Source organism: Pezoporus occidentalis, unplaced genomic scaffold (assembly GCF_034315485.1).
Source record: "Pezoporus occidentalis ecotype Australia unplaced genomic scaffold, CSIRO_AGI_Poc_V1 ctg164, whole genome shotgun sequence".
Lineage (NCBI taxonomy): Eukaryota > Metazoa > Chordata > Aves > Psittaciformes > Psittacidae > Pezoporus > Pezoporus occidentalis.
The window spans coordinates 1,737,749-1,758,807 of record NW_026913466.1 but is presented as its reverse complement, the minus strand read 5'-3'; the positions used below and the strand labels follow the sequence as shown (position 1 = coordinate 1,758,807).

At 40.0% G+C, this 21,059-nt stretch overlaps 1 protein-coding gene across 3 annotated transcripts in view; it reads left to right on the top strand.

Annotated features, from left to right (window-relative positions):
* The window catches only part of TGFBR3 (transforming growth factor beta receptor 3), a 119,132-nt gene that overhangs the window by 17,523 nt on the left and 80,550 nt on the right, over positions 1-21,059 (top strand). Inside the window, exon 2 of one of the 3 annotated variants that reach the window (XM_062613157.1) lies at positions 8,736-8,835. The exons of the other annotated variants lie outside the window; for them this stretch is intronic. The gene's annotated coding sequence lies outside the window, so the exon portion shown is untranslated. The remainder of the gene's footprint in view (positions 1-8,735; positions 8,836-21,059) is intronic. 3 annotated transcript variants of the gene reach the window in all.

The following is a 21,059-nucleotide window of genomic DNA, read 5'->3' as shown; positions in this document are numbered from 1 at the left end:
TGTTTTTTCTGTTTTTCTTCCCTGCTTTACTGTTGGGCTGGGAGGAAGATAGAAAGGTGATGAAGCCTGTGGACCTGCCCTGGCCCAGGGTCTCATTCAAGCTTCCTGGAGTAGATCCTCCAGCAGTGCAGATCATTCCTGCTGCCGACAAAGCAGCGCAGCTGTGGTGTTGATACCAACCTCAATTCACGCATGTAGCTGTATTCTCCTTCCCTCATACTTAGTGTTTCCTGTGCCTTCCTTGTAGACACCTCTCTGTGAAGCTGTCCTGTAGGGGCTGTAAGGGTTCTTGTGAAAGGTTCTGAGAAATAACTAATTAGGAAGCACCTGATGAGCTTTTAAAGGTGGAAATTGCTCTAATTTTTTCTTTATCTCTTTGTGGAGTTTTGTGGTTGTGGTCAGGCTGATGGAGAGACTGTAAGAATTGGATATCTTATATTGGATTTCTCTACTGTGAGAGTGACAGATCACTGGAACAGGTTGCCCAGGGGGGTTGTGGAGTCTCCTATGTTGGAGATATTCAAGGCCTGCCTGGACAAGTTCCTGTGTGATGTACTCTAGGTTACCCTGCTCTTGCAGGAGGGTTGGACTAGATGATCTTTTGAGGTCCCTTCCAACCCTTAGGATTCTGTGATATATTGAAGAATTTACCCATTTACTGTAAGAATGCCCATTCTGGTTTATCTGCTTATTTTCGGTCTGTCTCTGTGGTTTTCTTTCAACAGCTCTTTATTCCCTGGTTCTCTATTGTTATCCTAGCTTTTTTTCTTTCTTTCTGCATACTTGTTCTTGTAAGTAATCTTGTGTTGTTCAGAGCATGTGTGCTTCGTTTTCAGTAAGGCTCTTTGCCTGTATCTGGTGTATCTTTTGGATCTGTACCCCCCCCCCCCCCAGATATGGTGGTGGTGGGTGCCATGTTAATAAGCATCACAAGAGGAAGAAACAGGCCTTGTCATGACATCGTTTTTGGTTTGCTTTGAAGAGGAGCTTCCCCTGACCATAAACATGGTGTTTGCAGAAACAGTGTAGTCCTTCCACTGGTAGGTAAAGAACACAGCCTAAAAATACATATGCTGGGAGTCACTCACACACATTGCTTTGTTTTAAACAGTGTTTGCTAGGTATTTTCCCAATGTAATTAAATGGTAAGCTTTTTTTTTTCCTCAGTACATTTGTTTCCAGAGGTGCGGGGGGGTTTGTTTGTTTAAATTGTGGTTAAAGGATGAGAACCAAGGGACAGAGGTTGGCCCTGGAATTATTAGGGCTGAAGTAAAGCACAGACTGTTTGCAACTTGTGAGCGGATAGAGATTTCACTCTCCATCTCCCTTTTCCTTCAGTTCTTTCTCATAATCATCAAGTGATGCGGTGAAGCTGATCAGATGAATCTCTCAGGCTCAGTCTAGCCTTTCTTGAGACTGGGCACAATACTCTAGAAATGTTGTCAGAAATGCTAGATAGAGGGACATAATAAATTAATAAGCCTGCTGGTTACACTTGCTAATATACCCATGTGCAGTCATTCTTCTGTACCACATGGGCATGCAGCTGACTCGTGTTTCCCACTTTGCTTCACCATAACTCTCAGGTCTTTTGCAGCAAAGCTGCTTCCTTGCCAGTCAGTCCCAACCCTATGTATCTCCATAGGGTTATTCCATACAGGATGCAGGAATTCATGCTTATCATGAGGGGAGAGCAGGGCAGCCATGTAGGGTGAGGGAAGATGGTGAAGGGAAAGCAGGGACTGCCACGAGGCAGGTGCTGGGGCAGTTGTGAGGGCAGATCATGAGGAGACAGGAGGGGTGGCCATGAGGGAAGATCATGAAGGGAGTTCTGGGGTGGTTGTGAGGAGAGATCCTGAGGGGAGAGCAGGGGCAGCCATGGGCTGTGGGGGGTGGCCATGGGCTGTGATGGGTGGCCATGAGGGGTTGGGCTGGCAGATGTATACTGTGGGCCACTATGAAGGGGCAGATGAAGGGCGGCTGTGACTGGACATCATGAGGGACAGCCATGGGGGGAAGATGAGTTTGTCCTTAGTGACATGGTTTAGTGGTGGGCTTGACAGTCCTGGGGTAACGGTTGGACTCGGTGATCTTAATGGTCTTTTCCAACCTAAGTGGTTCTGTGATTCTGTAATCAGCCAATTTTTACGTTCTTTGAAAAGCCACCCAGCGCTATCCCTTTATGGTCTGGTTAGGCAGTCTTTTAGAGGATGATATTAACCAGTACACTGAGCATGACTTGTAAGCTGAGAGAAGAGTTAGAGGAGCAGAAGGCTGGTTCACATGCTGTGGCTTGCTTGTCTCATACCTGTACTGCTGCCATGCTCTTTTTGTGAGAGCCTGTCATGCTCTCAGTGCTGAGAAATACTAATTAGGAACCACTGATGAGCCTTTAATGGTGAAAAATGTTCTCATTTTTCCTTTTTTTTTTTTTTTTTTTTAATCCTTTGAGCACCATGATGGTGATTTGAAGCATCTTCATGTCAGCTGTTTATCTGATAGGGAGCCAAATGATGAATTCCTAACTTCATGTCAGTGAGCTGGTGAGATAGCTTTGAGAAGCCAAAATAGACATAAAAACTATTGATAGTTTATCTAAATTTTACACAAAAAAAGAAGTAATACAAGCAGTAAATGATGTGTTCAAGTGAGCAATTTAAATACAAAGACTGGTCAGAACTGGGAAGTTAGACTAAATCTAGGTCCTCTGAGTTAATGTTTCTTCAGCACTGCAGTTTAGTGATCTGTTCCTGTGTGAATTTGGGTTTTTAATCTGGTTTTCTGCCTGTCTCTCGAGCAGCTCAATTGAGTCAGATCCTGTGCTGTTTCTTTGTGGTTTATGCATAAATAGTATTTTTATCTTCCAAAGCCACACAAAAATTCTGAAGAACTTTGGAGCATCGCAATACAGAGAAAGGTTATGTATTTTAGAAGAGGTAATTGTATCACAGACTTAGAATGGCTTAAACTTAGCAGACTGCATTTTTCCTGTATCAGCAAGGCTCTGACATGAAAAACCAGTTGGATTTCAGCAGAGTTTTGTGCCCGCACAGAGCAGTAGGATGTTGGGTTGTGGGTGCTGATTCAGCAAAACAGCCGAGTATGTATCTAAGTGCTTTGCTGAACGAGAGTGTTGATGGGTAAACATGAAAGTCTGGTTCTTTGACTAAAACTGACTCTGGATGATGCCAGAGGAATCCTAAGAAATGTCAAGTCCATGTACTTGTATGTATAGATGCAGGCAAATTTATATGTCAGTATAGATTGAGACACAATAGTGTCTCTGGAGGGAAGTACTCAACTGATGAAAAGTAGTTCTGCAGAAAATGTTATGGCATAGACTGGTGAATGGCATTAATCCTTGTCTTTCTAAGGAAATCTGTTGAAGTTTTTTAAGGAGAAACTTGTCTTTAACAAGTCCTAAGCATCACATAATTGTTATATAAATACTGTTCTAAAAGTAATTCTTTTGTTTTCCAAAGGGAATTGAGATTTTGCTTTTAGATCTTTTAATATCCTTTCTGTACTGTAGACCCTTCTTAACTCTTTCTTAGCTTCTCCATTTGTCATTTATGTTAAAAATAAGGCAAACCCTTGATCTCGTTAATAAAAAAATGAAAAGGGCATACTTGGTTAACTAGAGACAATATTTTTGTCTTGTCTGATGTCAAGGAGAGGTACAAAAGTTTTCTGACTCAAGGGTCTACAGAGTAAAGAAGTGGGTACTCTGGAACATACCAGAAAATAACTGTCTTCTAACTAACAAGTATTTGCATCGTTATGATTTTAGGAATTATTCTCCTCCCATCAGAATGACCTCAGGTGTTGATGGGCTGAACTGTGAATGTTTATTTCTTTTGCTGCAAGGTCATATAAATGCTGTCCTTTGGACTAAGGAGGGCATGTGCAAGCATCAAACTGTTTTATCTGTAACAGGAAGAACGAGGCTCCAAGGGCTGTAGGACCCCAAACCCAGCATTCCTGCATGTGATCCTAGGATGTCACAACAAGAAATGGAGCATCTGCTTTTAGAAAAGCAGTTGTTACTTGCACCTGCAGAATGTATTGAGTTTCTGCAAGTCTTTTGCAAGCTTTTTGCACTGACATATATTTGCATGAATCAATACTGTTGTTTTACTACTGGTTATGGTATAGTGTAGAGAAAATAGAGGGTTCAGATATATTCCTTTTCAAAGAGAAATAATTTCATCCGCTGTAGCTAATGATAAGAAAAGGAACTGAACCCCCTCGAGCTGTAAGTCACAGAAGAGATGAATTTGGAGTTAAAAATATATATTTAGCACAAAGGCTTTGTGCCATGTTTTGTTACCTGAAGGCACTGAATTGGATTCCTCTTTGGTGCAAACTTGTTTTAAGTCAGTAGTATTTCAGGAAGGATAAGTTTTGACCCGAGGTGACAAAAGCAAAGGTTTTAAATAACTCCAGTGAGGCGTAGCTGCTCCAAGCACAGTGAGCTTTTCTTCATATTTTTAAGTGTACTTTATAGGATGGATCTATTGTTCCCTTATTGGGCAGCTGCTACACTGTGAGGCTTACTAACAGGCAATTAATAAAAAAAAAGGATATTACCTGTCCGGGATGGAAAGAATTAAACAAGGAATGTCATTACTCTCACTACTGGAAGCAGTGCATAGAAGAAGTAACAAAGGAATTTGGAGTTAGACGATGGGAACATTTGTAAGGTTTGTTGCTGTTTTATCTCTTTAGCAAAATTTTACTTGCCTCTGGAACAGGTTTGGTGTTTTGGGTGGTTGTTATTTTGGTTTAAAATTTTTAATTAATTTACTAACACTTGGAGCCATGAGTGGGTGAAGAGTTGATTTTTTTGTTGTTATCTTTACTTCTCGTCCTCTTTTTCTTCCCTTTCTAGATCACCAAATTTGCTTTATGTCTGGAAAGGATGGTTGATGCAGTTCATTTTGGAATAAATAAAACTTTCCTTTATTAATTTCCATTTAAATGGAGTAATAAAACATCTGTTCTATTAGAGATTCTCCTCAGGCTATTTTGATTTGAGCCACTAAGTCAAGCTGAGATCTTTTTTTTTCTCCACAAGATTGTGTGCCTCAGTGGGAGTAAATGGGCACTGAGCATCACAATGTCATGGCTGTTCTTCAGGCCTCAGCAATGGTATGGAAGTGCTCTGCTGTGTCTGAGTTCCATGGTGGAGTCTTCTCCAGGCTGCTGACTGACACACTTTTCACACAGCCAACTCACAACTGCCCTGTGGGACTCGGTGTGTATGTGTTCACCCTATGTGTGACTAAATACAAGTGCCTGTGTCTGAAGGACCTTTGGGAGAGGGTGGAGTGAGTTAGGGGCTGACAAATCAATTCTTTCCAGCTGTGGCCTGTCCTTGACCATGACCAAAACTCCTGGAGAAGAGCCCAGAGGCCGGATCAATTCTTCTTGTGGAGATGAAGGTGGCCTGATGGCCATAAGTATATTAATTATATTTTTTATATTTATATAATTAATTTATACTTAGTATGTTAAATGCATAGGCCTAACCTATGAGCCTCAGCTTTTGACTGAAAGATGAAAGGCTTGTGTCTGGATTAATGACTTTCTCTGTGATCTCATCACAAGTTATTTCATCTCTCAATCTTGGTCTCTTAATATGTAAAACAGATGTGTTCTGCCCTGTCATCTTCTGTGCAGGACTATTTGAAGGGCTCAAGTAATAGCTTGAAAGTACTTGGATCACATCAGTGCTAGCTGCTGTTATCTCATTAATTCTTCAAAACCTCCCCCCTGCCCTTTTTTTGGAGGCATGAAAATGGCAGAGGTTTTATTTAAAGGTCTTTCATCCTTTCTGCCTGCCTTGTTTGTGTTTAGACTCCTGGATGCTGAAATGCAGGAGTTCTTTGTGATCTCAGATAAGGAGCAAGCTGGTTGAAGTTTTGGCAAGTCATAAATTAGTTAGGATGTCCTGAGGAGTGCCTGAACTGATGGAGCTGCTTCTCTTTTCTCTTTCTTCTCCTGCCATGCCAACCCTTATTTAAAAGAAAAAAAATAAAGTTTATATTTTACAGGAAGTAGAATCAGTTATACTCCAAGCAAAGGGGTGGAAGTATGGAACACTCTCACTTTAGCTGTAGGCAAAAGGATTTTCAGGTGAAATGTTCTCTTTTCTTGCATTATTAGAAGAAAACTTATCAGATAGGACTACATTACATCTCATGCATATTTCGAGCAACATGTTAAAGCTTAATATGTGGCTTCAGTTTCTTGCATTAGGGCAGACTTCACCTTTGAAGATAATTTGTTAAACTATGTGATTTTGAAAGTTGTTGGTTTTCTGCATGTTGTGCTTTGAAATGTTAGATCAATTTGGCAAAACTTCCTCTTATAACACTAATGAATTCAAAGCAGTAATTAATTGTTCTATGGGATATTTTCGCCTTTAGGCTGAGAAAGTAGTAGGTGTTTGAGAAAACTGGCAAGAAAACTGTTCAGAGATTACCTTGGATATTACTTGTCTCAGTTGCTTTTTGGAACTAGGCCAAGAATAGTTGTTTTTCTTGCTGAAGTAGAGCCTCATGGCCATACTGAACGCTAATGTTTGAGCTCTCTGATATCATCACGGAGGGAAGTAAGAGGGCTAAAATATGCATCATAGCAAGGACTCGAGGCTTTTTAAAGGATTGCAATTGTTTAAACTGTCACACCCAGGCAAATGCTTCTCCAGTATCTCTTCTTACAAAGCCAGCTAACTGACTTTAGTAATAGGTTTTATAACATGGGGGGGGGGGGGATCATGTAACTGAAATGCTTAGAATAAGGGATGTTTCATGCCTGTAGCAGAAAAATAAAAGCAACCCTGGAAAAGGCCCTATTCTGTTGCTTGTTAATTCCCTTGAAATCCCAATTCTCTTTTTTAAATTAGCAAAGCTAGGGTGGTTGTTCTAAGCAATCTCATGCAAAAAGTAAAGCAATGTGTAAGACTCTGAGTGGTTTTGAATGAAAGAATTTTAAAAACTAAAGTTACTTAATTCTTGGTCTGTTACATTTACTGGATCTCAAAAGTCCATTTGCAGCAAGAAGCCTGTAGGTCAGCTCTTGTGAATACCAAACTGAACTTCAATTTTATTGATGCCATTCAGGAGAAAAGAATTCTAATGAAACAGTACTGAATATTGAGCTGCTTGATGGTGGTGTTAAAGAAATGGATAAAACCTAATTGGCTAATTCTTCCAGTTGCTTCAGCATCACACAAGCAAAAGTTTTCAGCAAAGGAAATTGTCCAAGACATTTCAAGTAAAGGCTGTTGCTAAAAAAGAAGCCCCCCTGCCTTGAGAAGTCCTAGAATGCAGCTTCCCTCTTTCTACAGTGAAATCATAATGCGCCTAAGATGGTTTTGTAGGTCAAGCACTCATATATCTGTCTGTGATTTGACAAAAGTGCTGAAAGGAAATCGGGATTTATTGGGGAGTATTCCTGAGCAATGAATCAATGTTTGGGTTTTTTTTTGGCTTGATGGCCTAGGATTAATTTTAATTAGAGCAGTAAACATTTTTTGCTTTAGTTGAGTGAACTAATTAAGTGAATTCGGTTCTGATACCTGTGTTGTCTTCCTTGTTCCACTTGCTCTCCTTAAATTTTTGAAAGGACCAATACTCTGTTCCAGTAGAAAGGATATGATTTTTCTGTAGTGCTCCTCAGTGCCAGCCTATATGCTGGTGCCCAAGTGCTCCCAGTAGAGTCCCTTGCTGGAATGTTTCTCCAAGGATTCGTTTGGCTGCTTCCTGGCCTACAAGCCCTACAACCTGGAAAGGGGTCGATATTTACTTTCTGCACAAAGTCACTACATCTTCTGCCCTTTAATCCCATTCAAAACCAGTCATTGGGTGTCTGATCCTGACATGGTCCTGTAACACTACGTCTCTGGGACAATTTTGTGGCAGAAATTTGAGAGCAGTGTAGTACAGCTCCTGCTTCCTTAATGGAATTAATCCTAGGGTTCATGGCCTGAAGTGGGTAACAGTCAGTTATCCAGGTCCAAAGTCTTCTGATGTTACTTTTCCACTTCTGATTTGCTTTTTCTTGTTAGGTCCTCCACACTGTTCTGTTAAATAAGCTATGAGTGATACAGTTAGAGATTTAGTGGGAACCTGCTGTAGCTCCAGTGAAGGGGCTCATATTTGTTACTTCCTGTGGGACCCTGCCATGACTGTGATGCTGTCTGCTCCCTTCTTTCCTTGGGGGTGCATTCTTCCTCCTGTGGCTCATACCTCAGTGTAACTCTCTATATCCAAGATGTATATTAATATGTTTTCTTAGTTAGGATGATCTCATCACAAATGAGTATTTGATGCCTTTGTAATGTTCCAATTGTGCACACAGAGCGGCTGGCACAGACTTTTTAAACAACAGTCCTTGTAATCTCCTGGATAATCTCAAAGAACACTTAAATACAACAGTGCAGTTACTGTGGAAGTTTTAAATGTAAACATTTTTTCTCATACAATGGCTTAACATTCTGTGTTATATATGGGGTCTCTCTCTGCATTTATGGTGAATGAAAGCTGCAGTTGACTGTCCTAGGTGGTTAACTAAACTGTTCATGATTATATTAAGGGCCGTTAGAGAATTGGTGAATGGGAGTACACTTCCGTGCTTTATTTCTGAATATGTTTGATTTGTTATTGTAGCCTTGTTATCCATAGAGAAGAGTGTTTGTGCTGAACAAGAACTTCATTCTTCTTTTCCAGGCAATCTTGTGGCATTGGGAGTAGGGATGAGAGCAGTGGGACTGCTGAGCTGCTCTGCCTTGTTTCTCTCTTGTGAGTCAGGTCTGTGTTGACCTCAGGGGTGTGTCTGTTTATTCAGTTGTTTGTATTCCATTAGAAAATGGTGGTACCACTCTTCAGATGGATCAGTAGGAGGTGTTTTTTTAAAAGTGTGGATAGTAAGGCTTATGCTTAACCAAGTAACTTCCCTTGCAATGTAATGTGAAGACTGCCTCTCAGTTGTACAGCCAATAAATGATCACAAATCTCATGAGCTGTTAGTAAAATAATGGGTGTTAAGTTCGTTGAAAGGAATGGAAGTTTAACCACTTTTTCACTGATAGGAAGAGTAAGTTTCAGCCTGGCTCCTTTGTGTTTACATGAGAACTTTTGAAGTCCTAGAAGAGCAGTTGATTTTTCCCTGCACCTTCATGATTGCTAGAGCAAACACAGGGACTCTTGAAGGTAGGTGGCAGGAGTAGTGGCCTCCCTTTGTTTTGTTTTGTTTTTTTTTTGTAGCAGTTCATGTTTGTACTAGATCAAAACTGTATTTCCTCTTATAGAAGTCAAGTATTGAAGTATTGTTCAAGTACTTTGAGTAGCTTCATCTGCGGTTCACCTGGTGGCACATTTATACTGCATCTACTGAGTAAAACATATCTTGTCAGAATTGGAACATATGGCAACAAAGTCCTTTGAGTTACTGCCTTAACTCAGCCTCCTTACCCTAAAAATACACAAAAGGCTGTCAGAAACACTTTTTTGTTCATGTAACTGATGTAACTGTACCAATAAGAAGGGTTTGCCAACATAGCAGATTCCAATGCTACATTATGGAAATTCCAACAATACATTATGGAAAGGAAATGCACTGTTGTAAGATGGGATGTTGAAACTCACATGCTTTTCCTATTAAAATGGTTAGATGAGAGGCAGTAAGTGAATCTGGACTGAGCTGGAGCCCTTCACACTCGGGGCGTTACGTTGCAGTGTTCCCGAAACATCTGAATTTATCTCAACCCTATCAAACAATATGAAAGAACCCTTAGGGTGATTTAACCAGGCCCTGCATTGGGTTCTTTGTTTGCTTTGAGTAAGTGTTGTTCGTATTAAAATGCATCAGTTTGTGTTAAAATGCTATTTGTTTTATATCCAACTTTTGTCAGCTGGGAAGGATAGTGCCTAGCTTTTTTCCCCAAAATCAAAACCTTATGTTACCCCCTAATTATGGATATGTTGAAGTGGGTCATTTGACTGTTATTTTATTCTACAAGAATAATAGTACTAACTAAAAAAAATACATATATGGGTATGTGAGATGTGTAGCAGTGGGCACACTTGGATTGTTACAAATTCCAGCAAAGCAGATTTTACTCTGCGGACTGCCAACACCAAGTGCTGACTCAGAGACAGTTTTTATGTGTACCTCTAATGTTTAACAGGAAGGGATATTACTCACTTTTAATGCTCTTTCTGGGGGATTGTTTCAAAGCTTGCAAAGTATGTTTGAGGCCCCACAGGCTGCTGACTCCACTGCGAAGTTATTTTGCATCTAGTAAGTTAAGAGAATATTGAGACTGTTTTCTAAGTACTGCTATCCTTTACTGATTGCACTTGAAAACAGAGTTATGCTGTTGTAAATGTTGCCAAGTCACTTTGAAAGTCTCACTTGTAAGGTTTCTTACTGCTCACCCCTATGTAGGGCTGGATTGTTGGTTTGTCTTTTTGCTGGAAGGAAAAAGCCACCTTGCTCATTGTGGTATCTGCTTCCAGTTAAGTTGTGGTGAGAAAGCTTCTGTGTTCTTGCAGCATGAACATCCTCAGGCTTTTACATTTAATTAATATTTTGTGGTTAGTTTTTACAGAATCTACCTGCCTTTTGTTTTTTCCCCTCCTTGAAGCCTTGTTTGCTTGATCATTCAAGAAGGAGCATCTAGAGTTTCTGTGTACTGGAAAAGACAATTACTTGCACTGCATCACTGGCAGTAGGGTTCCCTGTGCGAGTCCCTCCTGCCCATAGTGTCAAGGGGGCTCTTGCTTTCTTCAGACAAGCCGTTAAATGGGATTTGAACCCTTGCCATACAAGAGAGATGGATTTCAGCTCTGTGGGGTCTCTGCAAGGGAGGTACTTTAGATGTGTGTGTGTGTGTGTGTGTGTGTGTGTGAACATTTTATATTTTCATGAAACCTGAATCAGCTTTGAGGTTCCCTGAGACTTTTTTTCCAGGCAGCAGTGATACTGTCATACATGCCTTATAAAGGTTATGTTAGCATTGGGCATGCATGACTTATTTCCTGAGTTAAAACTCCTTTCACCAATTTCCCTTTAAATAAGAAAAAAAAAGGGGGGGCAAAAGTCAATAAAAGATGACTTGAGGAGAAGAGCCATTGTGATTTCCTGTTGCTCGCCTGGGAGTATACACTGTACTTATGTCCTGGGCTTGAATTATTTGAGCTTATTAATAGTTTTGCAAATGCATTTAACAGTTAACTGCCAGTGTGCATGCTCCTTGTGGTTACAGCTAACAAGCAGCTGGTCAGTAGATTAACAAAATGTGGACTCAGTTAACTCTTGTAGAACTGCATCTCTGCATTTCTTCAGATGCCTTGTCAAAACTATATGGGGAGTAATCCAGTAGGATAACACAAAGAGCACGTGCTTAATAAGGAAAGAAATGAGCAGAAGGAGGTGAGGAAGGAGAAAATGCTTTTGCATTTTGGAAAGGAAGAAGGGGTGCACAGAGCAGGGCATTGAATTGTTTCCTAGGTAGAAAGAAGAGAGTGGTATCATTTAGTAAGGAAGTCCTTAAGCAAAACTTTACCTCAAGGGAAGTGGAAAGAGAGGCATTAGTAATTCATTTAAGAGCTCTGACTGATATTGAAGATCACCTTTTGAGAGAGATTTCTTAAGTGAGCAATTTTACTTTTCTGTTGAGAATGATTTTGTTGTGGTGTGGGGTTAGTTTCATTTCTGGTGGGGGTCTAAAGGGCAGAGAAGAACCTCAAGGGTACTGATTAGAAAGTGCTTTATTTTACAGTTGAAGTTACATACTTTTATGGCTGCTTTAGCAGCTTTGACTGAATCTCATTCCTGACTCTTTCTGTTAAAATGTACGTTCGAGATAATCAGAATCATGCCTGTCCAGTGATGAGCCATTCTTTCTTTTAATGAAGAAGAGGTGCAAGTATAGGATATATACGGCCAAATCTTTTTACATGTGGCTGCCATCTGCATGAGCTAAATAACTCCCTATGAATCAGACATACAATGTGCATGCTCTCTGTTCCCTATAAAGATCTGCTCCCAAGTTGTTTAGAGTCATCCTTTCTCACTCCCCATTTAGTCCTTTCTCTGGCAAATCTCCCATGGATTTCATCTGAATTCTTGCCTGATGAAGGACTAAGAGCTTGACCCTGTGAGGTAATAAAACCCCAGCATCCACACAAGAACCTGTGGATTTCAATGGGAGTTGAAGGAGGTATGTGCTGCTACAGTGTTCAGCATGTATGCTGGGTTTAAGGTAATGATTTTAGGACTTGGCTGCTTTACAGTATACATACTTGCTGGCCCTAACTTGATTAAACTGCAAGTATATTACCATGATTTGAATCCTCAATGGAAAGGAAAACACATGGTGTCTCTGTGGATTTTGTGGCTTGTTTAGAATGAATTTTCTTTTTCTGAATGTGTATATTGAGATGTTCCTCACCAGAAAATTCTGGCGTATTGGTACTTGTGTTCATTTGGAGCTGTTTTCCTAAAAGCAGGGATCCAAGAGCAGATTCCTTTGGGAAGTGGAGGCCATGAAACTGCAAGTTCTAGGAAGGGCTGTAACTTTGATTCTTACTGCACACAGCCTTCCAATATGATTCACTGCTTCCTTAAGAGATTCCGGTATCTTCAAGTTCTTGTTAAAAACAAAGAAACACAAAGCTAATTATCACATCCCAGAAGAAAACACATTACATACTTAGGCCATATAATGAGATAATGAGTAGTAACCTTCAGCTCTTTGTGTGGACAATACCCTTTAGACTTTATTTACAAAGCAGACTACCAGACCTAAGGCTTGTTGTTTGAAAAACAGAACTCCCACCAAATCTTTGAAGGGAGAATGAACTATGGAAGTTCTTACACAATCCCCAAATTCGCTTTCAATTAAAAACCAGGTAAATGTATAATACAGTTTAACTTGTGGATATTTTTGACATTGAAAAATTGTTCTTTAATGTTGTAATGCTGTTTGTAGGTTTCTTTCTGATTACTGCTGTGCTGAAGCATAAGGAAGCTCAATTTTATGTCGAAAGGATAACCTTTAAAAGTTGGAATTGAAGGCTACAGCGTGGCTACATGATGCCTACCAAAAGAATCACTTTGTATTGAAAAGCAAACCACAAACATAGGTAATATTCAATTAAAGCAGCATTTTTTGAAAACGTAGATGTATTTGTCCCCTGAAAAACTAGGTAGCTTTTTGGTGTTAAAGCTCTTTCAGCCTTTCAAGACTAGCATTTCTGTTTGTTATAGAAACTTTTTTGGTGCGTGCAGTCTTCTTTTTCCCCATATAATTGGCATCTCACAACATTCATGGGGCTGGGTTATGCTGTGATTTGACACATGGTACTATCTGGTCAAACAAGATAACACTTGTGTGTTAAAACACGTCATGCTTGTTATCCTCCTGCAACATGGACTTCCGTTGTGATGACCTAGTGACACATAATGTTTATGCAGATAGGAATAGCTAAGTTTGGGTGCTTGTAAGTCCAGCAGAATGGATATCCTTTTGCTAAGGCCCAAGTAATACCTGCCCCAAAGAGATTATAATGATAAACGGTAAGAAACAGGACTAGTAAAGGTGTTCTTGAACTTACAGCAAGAACTGTGAACAAGATGTTATCAACCAAGACATTTATGTTCATTCAGCTTAAGGAAGTAAACACAGAGTTTGACTGAGAAGAGTGCAAAGCTGTGAAAAGAAAGAGCAGACAGCAAAGACTGAAGGAAAGAATTGGAGAGATCATGTGGCATATGCTGTAAAGTGCTATTCTGGCCAGGTGCTGTATCATTGCATACTTAGACCTTCAGTTTCTCTTTCATTGTGTGTAACAATATGTTGGGTTTGTTTTTTTTAGGGAAGATGTAAATCACAAGTGGTGTTTGTTGTGTAAATAGTTCAAAAAGAACTGTGTTAGGTAAATACATTAATTTCAAGTCTCATTTAAAAGCCATCAAGGTGGTTTTTTGTTGTTTTTTTTTTTTTTTGCCTAAGGACAAGCTCACTTTTTCAACTGCTGATTTTCTTTTGCTCTATAAATTAGTGGTAGAAATGTTAACAGGTTATAAAAGTGGAAAATATGGCCCTGGAGTCACACAGGGGCAAAGCATTTATCTTATGTGCTAAGCTTCCTTTTAAATGATAGTTATGTATTTAGGAAAGCAGGACCTGTTTTGCTGAGTGCAAGAATTTCAACAGCCTCAGATCCTTGACTCTTTGAAAATACTCTGAAAAATATTTGTCTAGGTCTTAGGACCGGGCGTTTCTGGTTTAGGTCATCTTGCTTGGAGATAACTTCACTGTGATGGTGGTAACACAGAGCTATGGTGGAATGGCCTCTGGACTAGTGGAGGGTTGGTTAGTTATTTTTCCCACTTCAATATTAGTTTAAAAGTTGAGTTTAATATGTAACATCACACTTCAAACAGAGCCTGTTTTCAGAGTGTGGTGTAAGCACTGAACTTGTTAATGTTCAGGTATTGTTTCTGTTGCTTCTAATCAGCCTTTTTGTATGGAGATTTGCAACAGGGATTTCTCAGGCCACTTGACCTCTGCACTTGTATTCCACTCATCCTGTTGAGTCAGCCTTATGAAGAGGACAAAGTTCAATTTCTTCCAGTTTGGGGAGGAAAAAACAAAGATGTTTTCTGCTTTTCATAACTATAATCCAAAAGCAGTGAGCTTGAAGAGCAGATGTATTTATGTAATTGTTTGAATATCGACAGTTTAATAGAAGCAGCACCAGACGAGAAAAAAACATGCCCTTGATCTGAACAGATACTGTGCCCAGCAAATAAACCTCTTTGTGATTGAGGAAATGCTTATTCCTGAATTTTTAACAAAGGTTTTTTATGGTTGAAGACCATAGATACAGCTGTTCATGACAAGATGCTTTCAAAGCTGGTCTGAATCAGAGGTGCTTTTTTTCTTCCCATAGAAAGCTTTTTCCTCCTTTGAGGCAACAAACTGCCTATCAAGTCACCCTGCATAGTAAAAAGCAATAATGTAAAGGGATTTGAATTTTGTCATTTAAATTCTGTGTTGCTGATTCAGACTTTCTGGTTCCCAGCTCTGTGTATGGTGGCTCTGACTGATCATCTCCCTGTACTGGAGTGGCTGGTATCTTTGTACAGGTACCTGGCAGCAGTTGGTCATTTTGGCATGACCCTAACAGCTAGTTGGGTGGAATGGATGCAGGCATTGAAATACATGCAATTCTTAGAAACAACGTTATTTTAATCCTACTTTGAGCTACTTTTTGACCACTGGAGCATTCATCTGTATTTAAGATGCCCTGAGTGTTTCATTTAGTCTGTTAGCTGTCTTCTGATTTTTCACTTTGGAGGCTTGTTTAGGCTAATAAATTGAGTTTTTAATCTCAAGTACAAATTGAGAGTAGATACAAAGGAGGGAGATCGTAATTGTAGCAGCAAAACCTGAATTCCCTGATTCTTCACTACTAAAATTGCATGAGGAACATCTTTTAAGGTGCGTTCTTATGTTTGGTTGGGGAAGGGGGGGGGGGAAGGTTGCAAGCTTTTGAATACATTGAGCAAAGTTGAGCTGGTTGCTGACTTTAGGAATATCCATGGTCTTGCTGAACTACATGAGCCATCACGCCTACAGTCAGCCAATGCTGACTGCACTCATATGGCTTAAAAAATGACTCTGGGGATTAGCTTGCAAAGCTAAGGCCTATTACCATGATAATGTAAAGGCACTTTGTATTTCTGCTGTAATGATGCTTCTGTTTTAAACAGAAAAGGCAGCTGCAAGGTTTAGTAGGCCTTTCTTTTTTATTGTTGCAGTTACTTGCCTATCTTGAGAGTTAAAGTAATTTTGTAGCTGAGCTTGTCACACAGCAGGGAATTTAATATTTGGTAATAAGTATTTTAAACAATGTTTTAAAGATTCTGGCATGTGGACTTTAGAAAACTCTCTTTGGTCTTGTTCTACAAGATGTCGCTTGACACTGTTTATAAAACATAGGCAGATGCCTGTGGATCTCTATTAACATATGTTTGTTCTTTTGCTTAAGGTAATCAGATCTAAATGGGCTTTATAGATTAATGTGTATCTTTTCTGAGGAGCTTGAAAACTAACATAAGGGTTTTTTTTCTTATTTTGAATCAGAAATGGGAGATATTTTTTGAGGAATAATTGGCATATATGGAAATAGTGAAGATAAATGCTTCTTAAAGCAAGCAGGTCAGCTGCTTACTGATGGTGCTTACTGACGGCTGTTCCGATTGACTTCTGTTCCTAGCAACTCAGAAACATGGGATAGTTTTGTCTTCTGCAGCAATACCCAGGTGTGTAGTCAACCCTTTTGAAGTATGGTTACACATACCACAGACCATGTATGGGCAGCTGAGCCATCAATGACCTGTGGACCACAGTTCTAGTACCACTGTTCTGTTACGTTTATAGCCCTTGTTAGAGATTGAGCTGTGGTTTGAGCTATCTTCAACACCAGCCTGATTCAGCCAACTTGCCTGAGGTACCTTGATGAACTTGGAAAAACATTTGGCAGCATTTAATTTTATAGCTTTCAGATAGGGGAGTGTGGACACTGTTCCCCTGTCCAAGGGGATGCTGTCCTTGAGTTCAGGATAGATCAAGGACTACATAAACATTCCTCAGTACTGGGGTCAACCCCATGTTGCCTCCTCTCCTTTATGCAGAGTCAAACATTTTGGGTACAGGGTCTTTCCTTGTTAAAAACAAACCAGATAATAAAATTAGCAAGTCTGAAGAGAAAACCTGTAGCAGGGCATATTCCAGAACTGATTTCCTTGCTGATTCTGCAACAGAGGCTGAGCAGAGTTGGTTAACTGAGTGGGGGATGGGGAAGAGTATAGCAGTTTTTGCTCCCCCCTCCCCCCCCCCTTTTTTTTTTGTATGAAGTTTTTACTTTTTTCAAGGCAAGGCTGAAACTTTAAGTGTTTTGAGGAGGGAAGATTTGTTTTGCTTAAGCATTTGACACGGATCGGTTTTCAAGGTTTGTGCAGTGAGACGTTTAGTGAACTCATCCTTAAAGGGTCAGTTACAGGAATTCAACCTTCAATTGAACTTGTAATCTTGTTATTTTTAATTAGGAAAGGGCTGGTGCTCTTTCAGTGGTGGAGCCATCTTCTCCCAAGACTGTTTCCTTCCCTTTGGCTTGTGCTGCTTTTGAGGCCCGCTGCTTTGATGGGACAAAGGCAAGCAATTGCCAGCTGCCACAGCTGGAAGCCCAAGTAACGGAGCAACGTTTTTGCCTTTTATGAAGGGGCCTGTCCACTGCTGAACATTTCCAACCCGTTTGCAGCTGAGGAGGTGGGAAAGGCAGCTTCAACACATCCCGGTCTGGCTGGCAGCATGTGCATCACGCGTTTCAAAGCCGCTGCTCTTGTTCTGACTCTGTGGCCAGCGGCGTGTTTATCAGATCTTCTCCACATTCGGCACTGAGCAGATGTTCCCTTTTTTAGTATAAAGTGATGTTCCTGACGTGCTAGCTGGGATTAGGGAGGGGAAGGCTTATAAAGCTTCATGCTGGAGTGGAGCACCTATACGTCAGCATAGAAGGGCTTCTGACAGGCAAAACCAAGGGGTAGGAGAGGGAACCAAAGCAAAAAGCCTTTTTCATCTGCTTTTCACTGAATGCCTGGTGTTGCAAGCAGGGTCCACATGTTCCAGTACTGGCCAAGGATTAGAGGCAATGACTGCTAGCCTGTTGTTCAGATGTGTTAGACATGAATGAGAAGTCTCCCATGTGCCCCCAGGGGTAGTGACAAAGTTCAAGCAGAAGAAGATTGCATGCAAGTTGCTGTTGAGCTTAAAGCTGCACCCTCTGGTACTCCACATCTCACTCATCAGAAAGATATCTTTGCAAGGAAATCACTTCTCTCTCTCCAGATGTGTGTGCATCAATATGCATCAACATCCAGAATGCATTATTTCCTCTTTGAAGACCAAAACATGACTTGCCAATAAGCCAATTGATAGATAAAAAAGCATGGCTTCTTACTGAAAGAAGAGTCCTTTGTATGTGCAGTGAATGACAAGTGCTGGTGAAACCGAGTGACTGCATAGGAACTGTTTAATGTAATAATAAGGGCTGTATAGAGCAGAAAGCAAATTACAGAGAAGTTTGAGAGCTGTGGAAAGGAGTGCCTAGCAAAAAAAAAGGTGCAGACAGAGCCCCTGAAAATTCAGTGTGTCTTTGTGTGAAGGAGAAGCAGCAATTTGGGCCCAAATAAAAGAAATTAAATAAAAAGGAAAACTTTAGCTATGAATTTATTTTGGAGCTTGGATGACCTATCAAAAATGATGCTCATGTTCTGAATTAAGGGAAAATCTGTTAATGGTTTGTAGAAGTCTCTAATGCTGTAATGGTTTAGAAATGTTTATTGAGTGTCTAATAGTTCCAGTAACAACAATTATAAAAGCCTGGAAATTGAAAGAGTAGCTATCAACTCTGGTTGGTTTGCACCCTGATTCAGTTAACATGAGACATCTTTAATCTCTTCTGATCTCCTTGAGGGTACTCTCATTAGCCATCAGGTAAGACTTGGGCTATAAACTCTTAACTGCGTGGTAGTGCCCCTTGGACAACCAGTACAGCACCATGTATTTTGGGCAAAAAGATGGCTGTGCATGTATCTCCAAATGGAAGTCAGTGGGGATCAAGCGTAAAGAAAATCCTCTTAAACCAAAAATCCTGCCCCCAATTGAGTATCTTGTATAATCTTGCTATTACTGTGTATTTTGGTACCACCTTCTATAGTTATTGATGCTGCCTCAGATGGGATATTAACACTTCATGTGCTGGTTTGAAAATCATTAGAACTTGTATCAGCACCTTCCAGAGTACCAGTATACAAAGAACTGAAGTATACATTTGCAATTTAAGTAGGTAACACTTTGCTGAGAGGCTCAAAAGACTTTTTTTTCTTAAATAAGCATAGACTGCTGAGGTCTGATTTATGTTTGCACGTGTTTTTATGCATGCTTTTTGATGATGCATGAATTCCTGTGTAGCTGATCATGAAGGCAAGTATGGTTCTTTCTCTTTGCCTCTTGAAACTGATTTTATGAAGTCTGGCATTTCCTCTCTGTCATCTTCAATTTACTCATTACAGTAACAGCAGTAGTGTGGGTAAGATGGTTTAAGGAGTTTCAATTTATTGAAAATACAATGGTTTTGAAGCCTATTTAAGCTATTTTTGTTCTAAGCAGGCATTTCATTTTCATAGTCTTCCTCCCTCGCCGCCCCAGCTTTTGGCCCTAATACAGAGCTCTCATGTAAACCAAGCAGAATGCTTCCTGTCGTTGTCTGATAAAAAGTGCACTTCCCATTCATTGTTTTCATGCAACTTCCTATCCTTTCTACGGTAAAGAGGGATAAATCTGAGAGAATTTATGGGCTGTCTCTGGGGAAAAGAGACTTTCACAACAAAAAGTTTGGCTGCTGTTTGGAATAATGAACAAGGAATATTACAAATAGTTTGTTCATTTTTTCCTTTTTGTACAATCATGGTGCTTAAGACAAATTCATCCGTTAACATTGGTGAAAACTGAATGCTACATTTGGTTCTTCCATTAAGGCTGTTAAGGCAAAATGATTTACTTGCATTTTAGAGAATTTGTGATGGAAGTCAGGCATCTCTGAAACACAGCCGTGTCTGGGGTGGGGAAAGCCCTCAGTCTGAGTAATGTTAGCTACTGCTGAAAAAGGATAGGAGCTCCATGGACCTGAGACTTGTACAAGAGCATGACCTACACTTGAGTTTTAGACCAGTTGCTGGAAACTTGTCTGTTTCTACTAGTTGAGGATACCAATGGGAAAAACTTGTCAACCCTTTCTGAAACATGAATAGTGGACTACTTTGTTTTCAGTTCTTGGGCATGGAAAACAGAGGTTGTGTTTTCTGGATATATTTAAATGAAAGTCAACACATTCATGCTGTTCTGTTTATACAGTTTAAAAAGATGCTCTTGTGTTAGTGGCGTGTTTTTCAAATACTCGCTTGGGAGAAGGGATGAGAAGGGAGAGAGAACATGTATGGAAGTATTTGGATGTTTAAGCATGGAAAAATACTAGAGAGGAATTCCCATAAGCAATGTTTTGCTGCAGACCTCAAGAGAAGGTAGAGATCTGACCGTACTTCTGGTCAGAAAGAGGTTACATGAAATGGAGCTCTGTGGTACAGTACATCTACTTTGAAAGACTTCTTTGTTTTCCAGGTGCAGATGTTTGTTTTCTAAGATTATGCCTCATGCATAGCTGTATCTTAAAGTTGTGCTCAGCAGATGTTAAACCAAACAGGTTTTTAACTCATTGACTTCTCTGTTTAACTGATTTGAGGTGTATAAACAAGACAGATGGAGTTCCTTTTGTTAAGCAAGATACTGACTTACTGACATTGTCTAGTTTTGCTGTGCTCGTTCAGCCTTTGAAATAAGTTTTGCTGCATAAAGAAATAATTGGACTTGATCATTTACTTATTTTCATGAAAGGGGTAGGTTAAGTATAATTAATTATTTCTAAATAGCAGTACATTGCTACAGAAGTTGAGCTCTATTTGATGGTAAACTTTTCCAATTGAACTTGCATCAATTTTATGTCCTGGTAAGGACAAAACATCAATAGAAGCCTATTTTGAAGAAAGTAGAAGAAAGCATTTCTACTTTTGAAATGTAGTTTGTTGTCCATTTTGTGTTTTCTTTTTTCCTGCATGGAAAAAAATGTGAGATCTGCGCAAGCACCATTTGAAGTTAGATCATCTCTGCTAAACAGATGAGATAAACCTCATGTTTTTACCAGTGGTTAGAAACAGTGAGAATGGATATTTTGCAACACGTTCTCCAGAGAGGCCTAAAGGATTACTTTGCTTAGAAGGAGAAACCAGCACCAGAAGGTTGTACCAAACATAACAGCAACCCAAAAAAGGTATGAGGCATGTCATCTGTGGGTCCTAGTGATTCCCAGTGGGCAGGCAGAAGATGCTAGGTAGATTTTACTGTGCATCACAGAAACGTCTAG